This window comes from Hyla sarda, chromosome 2, assembly GCF_029499605.1.
Source record: "Hyla sarda isolate aHylSar1 chromosome 2, aHylSar1.hap1, whole genome shotgun sequence".
NCBI classification, from domain to species: Eukaryota; Metazoa; Chordata; class Amphibia; order Anura; family Hylidae; genus Hyla; species Hyla sarda.
Window position 1 is genome coordinate 502,245,466 of NC_079190.1, and position 14,033 is coordinate 502,259,498.

Here is a 14,033-nt window from a genome sequence, read left to right on the forward strand (position 1 = left end):
TGGTCCGACAGAAGCCTCAGGCCAATATCTGTGTGTGTTATTGTAGGTAACAGAAAGTGCGGACAAAAGATATAGTCTATGCGACTATATGATTGCCTTGGTGAGGAATAGAACGTAAAGTCACGTTCCTGTGGATGAAATGCTCTCCACGTGTCAGTAAGTTGTAGGGTGTGTAATCTCTTTCGTATGGCCCGCAAACCTTTGTGGAAAATGGCAGAGGTGCCCGAGGAAGTGTCGACTTTGGGGAACATTGGGAGGTTAAGTCCCCACTAAGGAGTATGGGGCCCGTGGCATAGTCAGCCAGGGCATTGAGAGTGTGTAACAGGAAGCTTACCTGATCTCTATTAGGTGCATATAGGGAGGCGATTGTGACAGGACTGCCCGCAATCTCACAATTAGCAAACAAGTAACGGGCATTAGGGTCCGCTCGGTGGGAGATGATAGTGACAGGAAGTGACCTGTGAAATGCTAGGGAGACTCCTTTAGACCTCGCTTCAGGGTTGTGGCTATGCAGCCATTGATTGTAATATTTGGAGGGCAGGGTCGGGATGCAATCAGTTTTGAAGTGGGTCTCTTGAAGGGTTAAGATTTGTGTCCTTTGTTTAGTGAACATATAAAGGAGTTGGGCACGCTTTTCTGGGGTCTTGAAACCCTGAACATTCAGGGATGATATTTTAATGTTAGCTGCCATGAGATACATGTGGTGTGGAAGTCTGCTTACCTGCCATGCCGTGGGGGAATTCACTGACCCGACCGCCGGGTGAGGGTTCAAGGTAGAGGTAGATCCTAGAAAAGGGGAAAGAAGAAAACCGGATTGACACACATAGGATATGAAAAGAAAGACAAGCAAGCAACCCTACAGTGGGGGATGCAAGGGGTCTAAAGAGGAGGGCCATAAGGGCCGTAAGTAGGATAGGCACCAGTCCTATCAACACTCTAGTGGGGGTATACGAGGCTGTCACACTAGGGACAGGACACGAAAGCATCATCAGCAATTACACAGAGGTCGGGCAGTGTAGTGAAACGGGCTAACATAATCTGTTGAATAACATAGTTTCCATGGCCTAGGTATAAAGAAGAACGAATTGACCAAAAAAAGGAAACTAACAGAATGGTAGGCACTATAGTGGGGTCGACCGGGGAATAAATATACTCCCATTATTTAAGAGATGAGGTGGAAGGAAGTGGAGTTAATGGCTAATAGAATGGTAGATAACCGAATAATAGGGGCGAAAATTATCAATATGGGCACGGAGCCCTCTAACATTTAAGCATAAGAGGAGCAGCAGTTATTAAGGAAAAAAAAAAATAGGAAAAAACAAGACCCGGCATGACGGGTGCTCCGTCAGGAAAAACTGGAACCAGGGAGAGTCCATCTTGGATTCAGGTCTTGTGTCCCTGTTGGCGAAAACGTTGTGCTGTCTTGAGATGAGCAGCTCGATCTTGTCGCTGTTGTTGCTTGTCAGGAGTCTTTTGTCGCGGCCACATTGCAGGCTGGAACATGCTGTCCCATTCAGGAAGTGAGATCTGCGGCAGTTTAAAAGTGGCCAGGAATGCAGGCAGGTCCTCTGGTTTGTGGAGTGTAGCAGTTGTGCGGCCATGGCGTGCGATTAGGGCAAAGGGGTAGCACCACTTGTATATAATCTGAGCATTCTTTAGCATAGAGAGGAGAGGTTTCAGAGTGGCCCTCAACTTAAGGGTGCGTATTGACAAGTCCGGGTATAGCGAAATGGGTGCGCCATTATACGACAGGTGTGGTAGGTCCCTCGCTTTGCGCATTATTTCTTCTTTGGTGTTGTAATGGTTTACTCTGCAAATAATGTCTCTAGGTCTTGCCGGATCAGGATTTTTAGCCTTTAGCGCTCGGTGAGCTCTGTCTAGCTCCAAGGGAGAATCACTGGGTTTTTGTAAGATTTCGTTAAAAAGCTTCTGCAGGGTTTTGTCAATATCTTGCGGAAGGACAGATTCAGTGAGACCTTTAATTCTGATATTGTTTCTTCTATTTCTATTGTCCATGTCATCCATGTGTTCAATCATTGCGGATTGGCGCATAGTGAGGGACTTAGTAGATTGGCGCATAGTGAGGACTTAATTCATGGAGTGAATCTGTGAGGAAACGGCTGTTTTAAAGTTTTTTAGTTCGGCTACTCTGCCAGACAATTGCGCTACCTCCTCCTTGACCGGTTTGAGGTCACGTCTCCATGCTGATTTGAGATCAGTCGCTAGAAGCTTCATATCATTTTTAGTAGGTAATAGAGCCAACAGTGCTTGGAGTTCAGGGAAGCGTTTCAGTGTGTTGGTAGCCGCTTCTGGGGAAGGCAGAAAGTTATCAACAGGTGAACGAGATCTATCGCGTGGAGACTCTGGTGCGCCATGGCGGCGAGAAGGACGACGTCTGTCTGTTAAGGTGTCATCAGAGGATGAGTGGTCAGACTTAGGTACGTTTGGAAGATATAGCCTGGAAGGAGCTTTAAATAATGTCTTTTTTGCATGGGGACTCGCTCCCCAATACTCCGGGGCCTCACTGTCTGAGGCAGAGCCCTGTGATCCCTCTGTCTCATCATAAGCCATAGTTCCAGACCATTCAGTGATATCCTGGGCTGGGGGGCCTGGGGTTTTATAGTAGATTGAAGCAGGATCTCTGGCAGTGTTTCCATGAGCTGGCAGCACAGGATCTGTAGACAGGTTGGTAGGATTTGGGGCCCTGTGTCTCTTTTCAGAATGAGGTGCAGCAGCAGCTACTGCAGCATAAGACACCACACTACAGGCTGAAGTACATGGTGAGGTAAGATGCACGGGAGAGCTAGGGGCAAGTGAGGTCCCCGAGGCATCAGGGGTTAATGGTTGTGAGGAGAGGGCCGTCTGAGCATGCAGGGCCGCCACTGTAGGGGCTTGCAAGTTCGCTGACGTGGACTGGGTTAATGGTGCAGAGCAGTCCTTCAGAAGTGGGGGAGAGCAATGCTTGGGCAGCTCCCTACCTTCGTCCTGTGAAGCAGAGGGATCTCGGTTGCTATTCAGCTCCTCCGAGCGCTTGGGAGAAGTCCCGGACTGTGTCATGGTGCAGGAGCCACGCGTCGCGCCGCTCTATACCTCCTGAGGGCCGCGCATGGGAGCGGGATCTTGTTTGTCCTGTGGGGCTGCTATCTCCAACAGTCCGGTCTCCTGTGTAGGTGGCAGGGATGACAGGGCCGTTCGCTGTGGTGCGCTCGCCGCCATCTCCCCACGTCTGGTGGACGAAGCGGGCGGAGACGAAAACGAGGCTCCAGGTACTTTCTGTAATGGCTGCGGTCTCAGGCAGAGGGGATGAGTGCTCTTGTCGCTCTTCGGTCTCTGGGCTGCGAACAGGGCTGTGATAGTCCCCAGCTGTCCTCTAGTGGTCACAGAAGCCTTTTTTTTATTTTTGCCCCTATTCCGACTCCCCATAGCCGACTAAAAGTACCTAATTGCGGGTAGCCCAGCGGGAGCTCCTACACCACATGTCTCATCTCCAGTGCAGCAGGCCACACCCCCCAACAATAATTTTTTAATCAACTGTGCCAGAAAGGTAAACAGATTTGTAAATTATTTCAATTGAAAAATCTTATTCCTTTCAGTACTTATCAGCTGCTGTATACTACAGAGGAAGTTCTTTTTGAATTTCTTTTCTGTCTGACCACAGTGCTCTCTGCTGACACCTCTGTCCATTTTCGGAACTGTCCAGAACAGGATAGATTTGCTTTGGGGATTTGCTCCTACTCTGGACAGTTCCTGACACGGACAGAGGGGTCAGCAGAGAGCACTGTGGTCAGACTGGAAAAAAACACAACTTTTCTGGGGCATACAGCAGCTGATAAGTACTGGAAGGATTAAGATTTTTAAATAGAAGTAATTTCCAAATCTGTTTAACTTTCTGGCACCAGTTGATTTAAAAAACTAGTTTTCCACCGGAGTACCCCTTTAATAGATATAATGGTGACATGTAGTACTCACAGGCAGAGACTTAAAGTATCCTCTCTCTATATAACGGACCGGGGCAGCACTGTCCTGTCACTATAGATCTTTACAATAATAATAATTAGTTTTTTTCATACAGCTCCAACTTATTCCACAGCACTAAGCAGAGATTGTCATCACTCCCTTTGGTCCTTGTCCCCAAAGGGGCTCACAATCTAATCTCCAAACTGACCCATCATTGTGTTTTTGTGTTGGAGGAAAGACACACGAACATGAGAAGAACAGCCTGAGAATACAAGAAGCGATCACTCTGATGTCTGCCATTAACCCCTTAACGACGCAGGATGTAAATGTACTTCCTGTGAGCTGGTACTTAACACACCAGATCGTACATTTACATCCTATGCATAACCGCAAGCATCGGAGCGATGCTCGCGTCATGCGCGGCAGGTCCCCCCTGCTGATACCAGCCAGGGACCCGCCCGTAATGGCGGACATCCGTGATAGCGCGGATGTCCGCCATTAACCCCTCAGATGCCGTGATCAATACAGATCACAGCATCTGCAGCATCGCGGTACTTTAAATTGATGATCGGATCGCCTGCGGCGATCCGATCATCCAGCATGGCTGCCGGAGGTCCCTTCACCTGGCTCCTGCCGTCCACCGGGGTCTTCTGCTCTGGTCTGCGATCGAGCAGACCAGAGCAGAAGATGACTGATAATGCTAATCAGTGCTATGTCCTCAGTGGCATTGCTAGGGTTGGTGTCACCTGGTGCGGTAGAAAATGGTGTCACCCCTATACCTACCCCCTCCCCCCAGTAAGTTTTTAGCCTGTTGTGACAGACACCACTGTTGTAGCGCATTGTGAGAAATTCCAGTATAATAATCAGATAAACCAGTTGCCACAGAATGGGAAAGTGTTACAGAAGTTTTCACCATTTAAATATACAGCTCCCAGAATTACTTAAAGGGGTAATCCACTGGAAAATATTTACTTTTTATATTAACTGGTGCCAGAAAGTTAAACAGATTTTTAAATTAGTTCTATCTAAAATCTTAATCCTTACAGTACTTATAAGCTGGTGTATGCTCCACAGGAAGTTTTGTAGTTCTTTCCAGTCTGACCACAGTGCTATTTGCTGACACCTCTGTACATGTCAGGAACTGTCCAGAGCAGGGCAGGTTTGCTATGGGGATTTGCTCCTACTATGGACAGTTCTTGACATGGACAGAGGTGTCAGCACAGAGCACTGTGGTTAGACAGAAAAGAAATTAAAAAAGAAAATAACTTCCTGTGAATCGCTTATACAGCAGCTAATAAGTACTGGAAGGATTAAGATTTTTAAATAGAAGTAATTTTCAAATCTGTTTAACTTTGTAGCACCAGTTGATTAAAAAATGTTTTTTTTCCAGTAGAGTACCCCTTTGAGCAGTGGTAAGGTTATGCTGGGAGTTGTAGTTTCACTGACCTAACTGTAGAACTGACAAGCGACTACAGCTCTGATAGGACATAGAGAGGAGAATGTACAATGATATCAGTGACTGCAGGTGACGTCTTCTCTATAGTGAGGAGAATACACAATGATATCAGTGATTACAGGTGATGTCTTCTCTATAGTCTTTCCTTATCTAATTCAGATGGTACATACCGCCAGGACTTGTTCCAGCTAAAACTTCTGTCTGTAGAATGTGACGCCCAGACGTCTCCTCACTCCTGCAGCTGTAACCGCTCAGAGGTTCCGTTCCCCGCTCGCCATCTCATTAAGTACTTCACATGTCCATCGTATAGAAGACATGGTGCGTCCACCACGTCTTCACGCTGTAGGAGTAATTGGCGCAAGTCGGCAATGACCGGGTTAGGGAACATATCGCGAGATACAGGAGAGAATCGCGCGCATGCCCTCATCCTGTCATGATCGCGACGCGGCCATATTAAGTGAAGGAAATAAGATACGGACATAACATGGTAATAAGGTAAGTATAACCAGGCTTGGAACATATAATTAAGATGCCAAAACACATATTGGGGACCACTAAAGTGCATAAGTGCATACAAAACATTAAAATAAGGAAATGAAAGTAAAATATTAAAATATGTGCATTGCTAAAGTGACATGCAGGGTGCCAAACAGTGCAAGTACGTGCAAATAAAGTGCCATGCAGTGCTAAACACAAATCAGAAGCAATACAAGAATTAATATTCAAAAACCGTGAAAAATAATAATAATAGCTACTACATATTCATAATATATATAGCATCATCAGTGTAAGATCACATGTCATACACGTGAATAAAAGTGAAATATATTAACCACTTGGGGACCAAGACCATTTGACCCTAAGGACCAGAGCATTTTTTGCAATTCTGACCACTGTCACTTTAAGCATTAATAACTCTGGGATGCTTGTGTGGTGAAGCACTATGTGGAAAGCCTTGTTGGGGGTGTAGGGTAGTAGGGGTGTTGTGGTTCTGTATAATCGTTAATTTCTAACGATAATTTGTTTTCCCTTAGTCCTAACAGTAGCACAGATGGGGTATTCCACCCCCCGCGAACTGGTTAGGACAGATGGAAGTTTTATTGAACCTAATTAAACAATCAGTGAAGACACACCCACAACACCCTGTGTAAGTAAGAGGGTCATCCTCTGCCCCATTGTGTAGTAACAAGAAGAACTAAAGGCAAACAATAGAAGAAAATAACTTAACTAGGGAGGGAAAGTTGTGCTACTGTTAGGACTAAGGGAAAACAAATTATCGTTAGAAATTAACGATTCCCTTACGTCCTAACCAGTAGCACAGATGGGGAAATGGCAAGCAGAAACCCTATGAGGGAGGGCTCTCATGCCTGACGGCAGATAATACTGTCCGTCCAAATGAGGAGAAATCGGCCAATCTACTGTCAAGTCTGTAGTGGGTGATAAATGTGGAGAGTGAACTCCAGGAAGCAGCTTTGCATATATGTTCCAAGGGAACAAGACTCCTTTCCGCAAAGGAGGTAGATACAGACCTGGTGGAATGAGCTTTTACAAACTCAGGAGGCTCCTTACCTTGGGATACCATGGCAATACGAATGGCATCTTTTACCCATCTACTGATGGAGGGCTTTGAAGCTTTAAGACCTCTCTTGGGTCCTGAAAAGAGAATTAGCAGATTTTCATCCTTCCTAAACTCCAAAGATCTTCTTATATAGATCTGGAGACATCTCGAGATATCTAGGCAATGAAGAGCACTATCTTCATTGGAGGATGGAGGAGGAGAAAATACTGGCAGGAATATAACTTGATTAATATTTTGGAATGATGGAACTTTAGGTATAAAGGATGGCATGAATCTGAGTAACACTCGATCTAGAATAATTCATAAAGAAAAAGGCGTCAAACAGGACATAATTGACACAAAGTATACTTTATTAATATGAAAAATGACAAGACATTTAAAATAATTTAAAAGAATACATATATAGTAGTAAACATGAATCCAAGAGATGCTGAGAGAGAAGAACGGTCATAAGTCATAATATACAAACACTCACCTCTCTGGAAACTGAGATAGAGGAACTATCTAGAAAGATCCGCCTAGATCTATCTACAGAAGAATTGACGACATGGAACCAAGAAGTGGACTCCTGGTTTAAAGACTGGGAGGAGAAAATCGAAATAGTTAAGGTGAAAAAATACCAGAGGGATCTGACAGACCTCCAACTAAACCGGGTGTATCGCTGGAGGACTCCCCAAACGAACCTGGTAAGAACCTCTTCAATCTCCTCTATTTCTTCGATTGGAGCCTCTTCAAGTACATCTTCATCTAGCTCCCAACGCAATAAATTTAAGAAATCACGACGCAAACCTGAATATAACCAACGCTCCAATGAAAGACGTTTTACCAGACAGAGAGGAGACACACCGGCACCTGGACCTTCCCTTAAGGTAATTAACCTAACAGATGTGACCTTAACCAATGAACAGGAATCTGTGCTTAGCCTGGGTTTATCTTTTTGTCCTCAGGCTAACTTTAATCTTTTCTGTACAGTAAAAGACATTCAACTATTTGCACGACGCCTGATCCTCAAAAAACTGCACACAAGACACTTTGATCTGAATACTGAAAACCTGTTGGGTTCCACGGTAGAACAGGAGGCTATTTTAAACTTACAATCATTACTGGATGAACAGGATCCTATGCCACAACTAGGAACAGGTGAGTACCCGCGCTACCTTTTACCTAAGAGTGTCACCTTCCCTCCTACGACTTTGGTTCCTGAGGTGGATATGTTTATCAAATTGGTAATTAGGGACTTGAGACGCCTGGCAGAAACAAGAGCCAGTGACAATCTAACATACCCCCAGCGAAAGGCTGTTCAAGAACTGAGGGCTTTGAAAAACGTGGTTATAAAACCATCAGACAAGGGGGGTAATGTTGTCCTATGGCCATCTCATATGTACGAGAAGGAAATGTTTAGACAACTACGTGATTCCAATTGCTATAAGCGACTCACTTTTAACCCCCTGATGTCTTATCAACAGGAATTAGCTCATATTCTGGACAATGCTGTGGAGGAAAACATCTTGCATTTGAAACAGAAACAAGGAATCATTATACAGTACCCGACCATCCCTACAATATATCTATTGCCGAAGATCCATAAGAACGCGCTGATACCTCCTGGAAGACCTATTGTGTCTGGGTGTAACTCCCTGACTGAACCAATATGTAAGTGGATTGACTTTTTCTTGAAGCCTCTAGTCGAACTGTTACCTTCCTACATTAAGGACTCAAATGATGTTCTACGTAGACTTGATGGTGTCCAATTAGATGATAACTCCTACCTTGTGACATGTGATGTAGAATCACTATACACGTCGATAAGACACAATGACGGTATAGCAGCCACTAAATTTTTTCTGGAATCCAGCAATTTGGAGGGAGACCTATGTGCCTTAATCCTGGAACTGTTGTCCTTCATTCTAACGAGAAATTTTTTCATCTTTAAAGGGGTCTTCTACCTACAACTGCAGGGAACGGCTATGGGGGCGGCTTGTGCGCCCTCATATGCCAATTTGTTCCTTGGGTTGTGGGAGAGGACCCTTTTTACGTCGGATACCTGCCCCTTGGCTGAAAAAGTACTGTCATGGGGCAGATACATTGATGATATCCTGTTTATTTGGCAGGGTACACTAGACGAGTTGGAACAGTTTATGGATGCCCTCAATAACAACAACTTAAACATTCATCTAACGCATAAAGTGAATAAAACTAATATTGAGTTTTTGGATATCCAGATACAGGCGGACGCCAATGGATTTATCCAGACGAATCTACATCGTAAATCTACTTCAGCTAATACCGTACTACACGCCAGCTCTGCTCACCCCACACATTTGATCAGAAATATTCCCATAGGTCAATTCCTACGTGCAAGACGCCTGTGCTCCACGGAACAGGACTTTGAAATGCAGGCCCGTGATCTAGAGAAAAGATTCTGTGAAAGGGGCTATAGCAATCGGAGCATTAAAAGGGCATACTGGAGAGCGAAAAAAACGGATCGTGCGTCATCCCTACATAGAACAAGGACCAACAAGACAACTGACAACCAGGTGAGGTGCATTTTAGATTATAACTCTCGTAGCCATGAGATTAGGCAGATACTTGAACAGCATTGGCCCGTTCTACAAGTGGATGAGACACTAAATGGTATGATACCTTCGAGACCAGCGATTGCATATAGACGGAATAGAAACTTGAAGGACCTTCTGGTGAGGAGCCACTATGAGACTGAGGAGCCATATTTATTTGGCTCCAAGGGCCCCAAAAACGGCTGCTCCCCATGTGGTAAATGCCTTGCATGTAGTAATATATTACGGACTGATATGTTTCGCAATTCATCCTGTACCAAGTCATATGAAATTAGGCAGAAAATAAACTGTGTAACCAAAGGGGTGGTATATGTTGCACAATGCCCATGCGAATTGCTATACGTGGGCATGACCACCAGGGAGCTCCGCCGACGGGTCAGAGAGCATATCCTGGATATTAATGCGGCAGCCAATGAAACAAACCTTCAGTCTTTGAAAACCCTACCAAGACACTTTAAACTTAAACATAACAGTGATGCCACTCTCCTCAAATTCATAGGTATCGACCACGTCCCGGTGGGTATCAGAGGTGGCCAATGGAAGAAATTGGTTGCACAAAGAGAAACGCGATGGATCTTCAGGCTGGACACACTTGTACCTCACGGCTTAAATGAGGTAAACAGCTATGCCCCATTTTTGTGAGGAGTATTGGTTGGTTTCTGAGCTCGGATTTTTATTAGTGTGTGTAATTAATGGGTTTTAAGTGATTCTTTAGCAGCTTCCATTTTGTTTTAACTGTTGTTTATTAATTTATTCCTTTTTATCTGATTGTCTATCTAGATGTGTTATGAGACTTACCAACCAGGGCCATCACGTGACTACTTCTAGCCTCCTTCTATCGTTGGAGTGACCTTACCACCGGAATCATGTTGGGACTCTCTTTCTCTTATCAATTTTAAAACATACTTTTTTATGTACACTTCCAGGGTCACAATCCTCTCTCTATATATTCTTTTACATATATTTTTAATACCTTTTTTTTATATTTATTATTAATTTTATTACTAATTTTCAATTAATTATATATTCCTTGATACGATATTTTTACTCCCACTTCTTATACCCTATGTTTTTTTTTTTTTATGCATGATTACAATCCCTCTTTCTTCTTATCACCTCATCACACTTCTACACAGGCCTTTTAATCACATATATACGTTTTTCACTCATACTATTCACTTCTTTCATCCCATCTTACACTCCGTACACTAATCTCACACTACACTGTCACTCCCCTATTTTATATTTTTTCTATATACCCACATTTTTATGCCCCTCTTTGTTTATTTATATTATCTTTGGGGCTCTAATCTAATTGCTTAAATTATATTTAACATTCACTGCTACCCATTTATTTATTTAATTATGACAGTGGTACTAATTATTAAGCCATTTTTCATATTTCCACTTTTTCACACATTCATTGACATTTTGGTTCCCCCCCCCTTTTTTACTAGGTAGATTTTTATATAGGTTTCTTTTTTCTCCCCCTCTTCCCCTCTTCCCCCTTTCTTCCCCCCCTTCTTTCCCCCCCCCTCTTCCTTTCCCCCCCCCTTTTTTTTCCTGCATGTCACTTTTATTTTTGTCACTGTGTGTTCACTTTGCACTTGACTTTTTTTCACTGTTGTTCTGTTGTTTTTTATTTTTTTTATTTTTTTATTTATTTTTTATTTTTTTTTTTTTTTTTTTTTTTTTTGCACGCGATGCACTTACCTTGATTCTTCATGATGCTGTACTGCCTTTGTGCAGTGCAGCTGCATGAATATCTATATAATAAAATATATGAATATATGAAAAATATAATAATATGCACTTGCATCCACATAACATGTGACCCTAGTATTATATGTACTTACCTTAAGTGTGTACTCTTTATGTATTTACTCACAATATGTACCCATCATGATATTTAGTCCCTGATATGTAATCTATAATATGTTGATATAGAAATGAATATATTTTATTTTTTATTTATGTTTGAATTGTGCCTGTATATAATTATAACTAACTACCTAGAGTTATGAATTTTCGCTTTAGTAGGGATCTCCGCATCTGAGCACTTTCCAAGCCTCGCTTTGACAGCGAGGCTTGGCTCTCTACTGGATAATGACACATCCCAGTATACGATTGGCCCGTACATCCGAGCCTCGCTTTGGAAGCGAGGCTTGGTTTGTCAGGTGATGCACGCTGACAGACGTATCTGTTTCCGGACCTCGGTATGAAAGCGAGGCTTGGTAACAGTGACCTATGGGCGATTACGACGCCCTAATTAAATCACGTGCTTTTGTCCCTGGTTTTAATTGGTTAAGTCTCTGCATATATACATACCCCACACTCTATTGACCACACCCCGGAAGAAGCCTTCATTGGTGAAACGTTGGGTGGCGGGTGGCTGTAGCATTGTACTCTCTGCTCCACTTGGTAAAGTATTTCCTTATATTGTCTAGCTTAGGGTTTGTTCTACTTATAATGCGCTTTTGATCCCCTGGGGCTCTCTCTTGCTCTTTGATTTTCTGTATTTAATTGCGATCCGAGCATATTGCCGGATCAGTTCCTAATATCTATTCCACAACCCTTGAGCCGTAGCCTCCCTCATTAATTCATGGGAAACAATACTTATGTGCACTATTTATTTAACTCTTTCCCTGGCAGACAAGCATAGCCCCCGTTCTTCTCTCTCAGCATCTCTTGGATTCATGTTTACTACTATATATGTATTCTTTTAAATTATTTTAAATGTCTTGTCATTTTTCATATTAATAAAGTATACTTTGTGTCAATTATGTCCTGTTTGACGCCTTTTTCTTTATGAATTATTCTATGTCTTGTGGCGTAGGACCTACTGTGTGGGAATTTTTTTCTTTGGGTATCTCTTAACACTCGATCTGGCAAAAATTTAGTATATGGTTCAAGTGCCGAGAGCGCTTGAAGTTCCCCAATCCTTTTGGCTGATGTGATTGCCAGTAAAAAAGTTATTTTAATGGTAACAAATTTCATGTCCACCTCCTCCAAGGGCTCAAAGGGGGGAGATGCTAACCGCTTGAGCACCATCGATAAGTCCCATGCTGGGACAGGTTGTATAATTGTAGGTTTTAACCTTGAGGATCCCCTCAAGAATGTTTTGACTAGTGGGTCTTGAGACAATGGTTTATTGAGAAAGGCAGAGATGGCTGATACCTGAACTCTGAGTGTGGAAGGAGATAGATTCTTGTCTAATCCCTCCTGGAGAAAGTTGAGGATTGTGGCAAAAGCTGGATTCTGTCCAGGTAGTTGTTTCTTGGAGCACCAAGACTGAAAAGTTGTCCAAATTCTTTTATAGGCTCTGTTAGTGGACTCCGCTCTGGAATGCGAGAGGGTATTCAAGACCGCACTAGAAAGCCCTTCTAGATGTGGAAGGGACTGGTCAACCTCCAGGCTGTCAGGTTGAACATTTGAAGATTTGAGCAGCTGTGAGTGTCCCCCGACACTAGTGCTTGCTCTGGGGGAAGCCTCCAGAATTGTCCTCGACTCATTTGCAAGAGTTGGGTAAACCAAGCTCTCTTGGGCCAAAATGGAATTATGGCTTTGACAGAGGCTTGGTCCTGCCTGATTTTCATCAATACCCTTGGGATCAAGGAAATTGGAGGGAAGATGTAGGCCAGCCTGAACCTCCATGGGATTGAGAGAGCATCGATTGCTACTGGGTTGTCTTCCCTGTACAGGGAACAAAATCTCACCACTTTGGTGTTGAACCTTGTTGCCATAAGATCTATTTCTGGCACACCCCACCTGAGTGTTATTTGTTTGAACATCTCTGGATGGAGAGACCATTCTCCAGTTGAAAGTCCTCTGCTCAGGCGGTCGGCGATCACATTGAGAGATCCCCGAATGTGAACTGCCGACAGATGGGTTAGGTTCCTCTCTGCCCAATCCAAGATCAGACCCACCTCTCTGAGGAGGCTTTGTGATCGAGTGCCTCCCTGCTTGTTGATGTACAAAACAGCCGTCATGCTGTCGGATTGGATCTTTACTGCTTTCCCTTGAAGAAGAGAAGCAAAGTGGAGGAGTGCTAATCTGATGGCTCGAATCTCGAGGAGATTGGAGGTTAACCCTCTCTCCTGTGGAGACCAAGATCCCCGCACTAACAGATCCAAGAGATGCGCTCCCCAACCTACAAGGGACGCGTCGGTAGTAAGTATGATCCAAGAGGGTTGGATCATTGACTTGCCGTCCTCGAGGTGAGACCACCATCTGAGAGAGGACCGGACTCGATAAGACAGGGAGTGGCACTTGTTTAGGCCCGAGGGCCTGAGATTCCAAGTGGCGAGCACCTCTGATTGAAGAGGGCGTAGATGCCAAAGAGCCCAAGGAACCGCATCCACGGTAGCGGACATAAGTCCCAACATCCGCATGAGAGTGCGAATGGATACTCTCCGGGGTACAGAGAGAAAAAGGGCCGATTCTTGAACCCGAGATTTCCTCTCGG

General features: G+C 44.0%; 1 long non-coding RNA gene and 1 pseudogene across 1 annotated transcript; both read left to right on the top strand.

Annotated features, from left to right (window-relative positions):
- LOC130357215 (gastrula zinc finger protein XlCGF57.1-like) overlaps positions 1–14,033 on the top strand; it is a 105,823-nt pseudogene that overhangs the window by 46,927 nt on the left and 44,863 nt on the right.
- LOC130357240 (uncharacterized) lies at positions 9,445–10,487 on the top strand. The gene is made up of 3 exons (XR_008889149.1): positions 9,445–9,529; positions 10,068–10,183; positions 10,349–10,487. It is a non-coding gene; the product is annotated as an uncharacterized LOC130357240 (long non-coding RNA).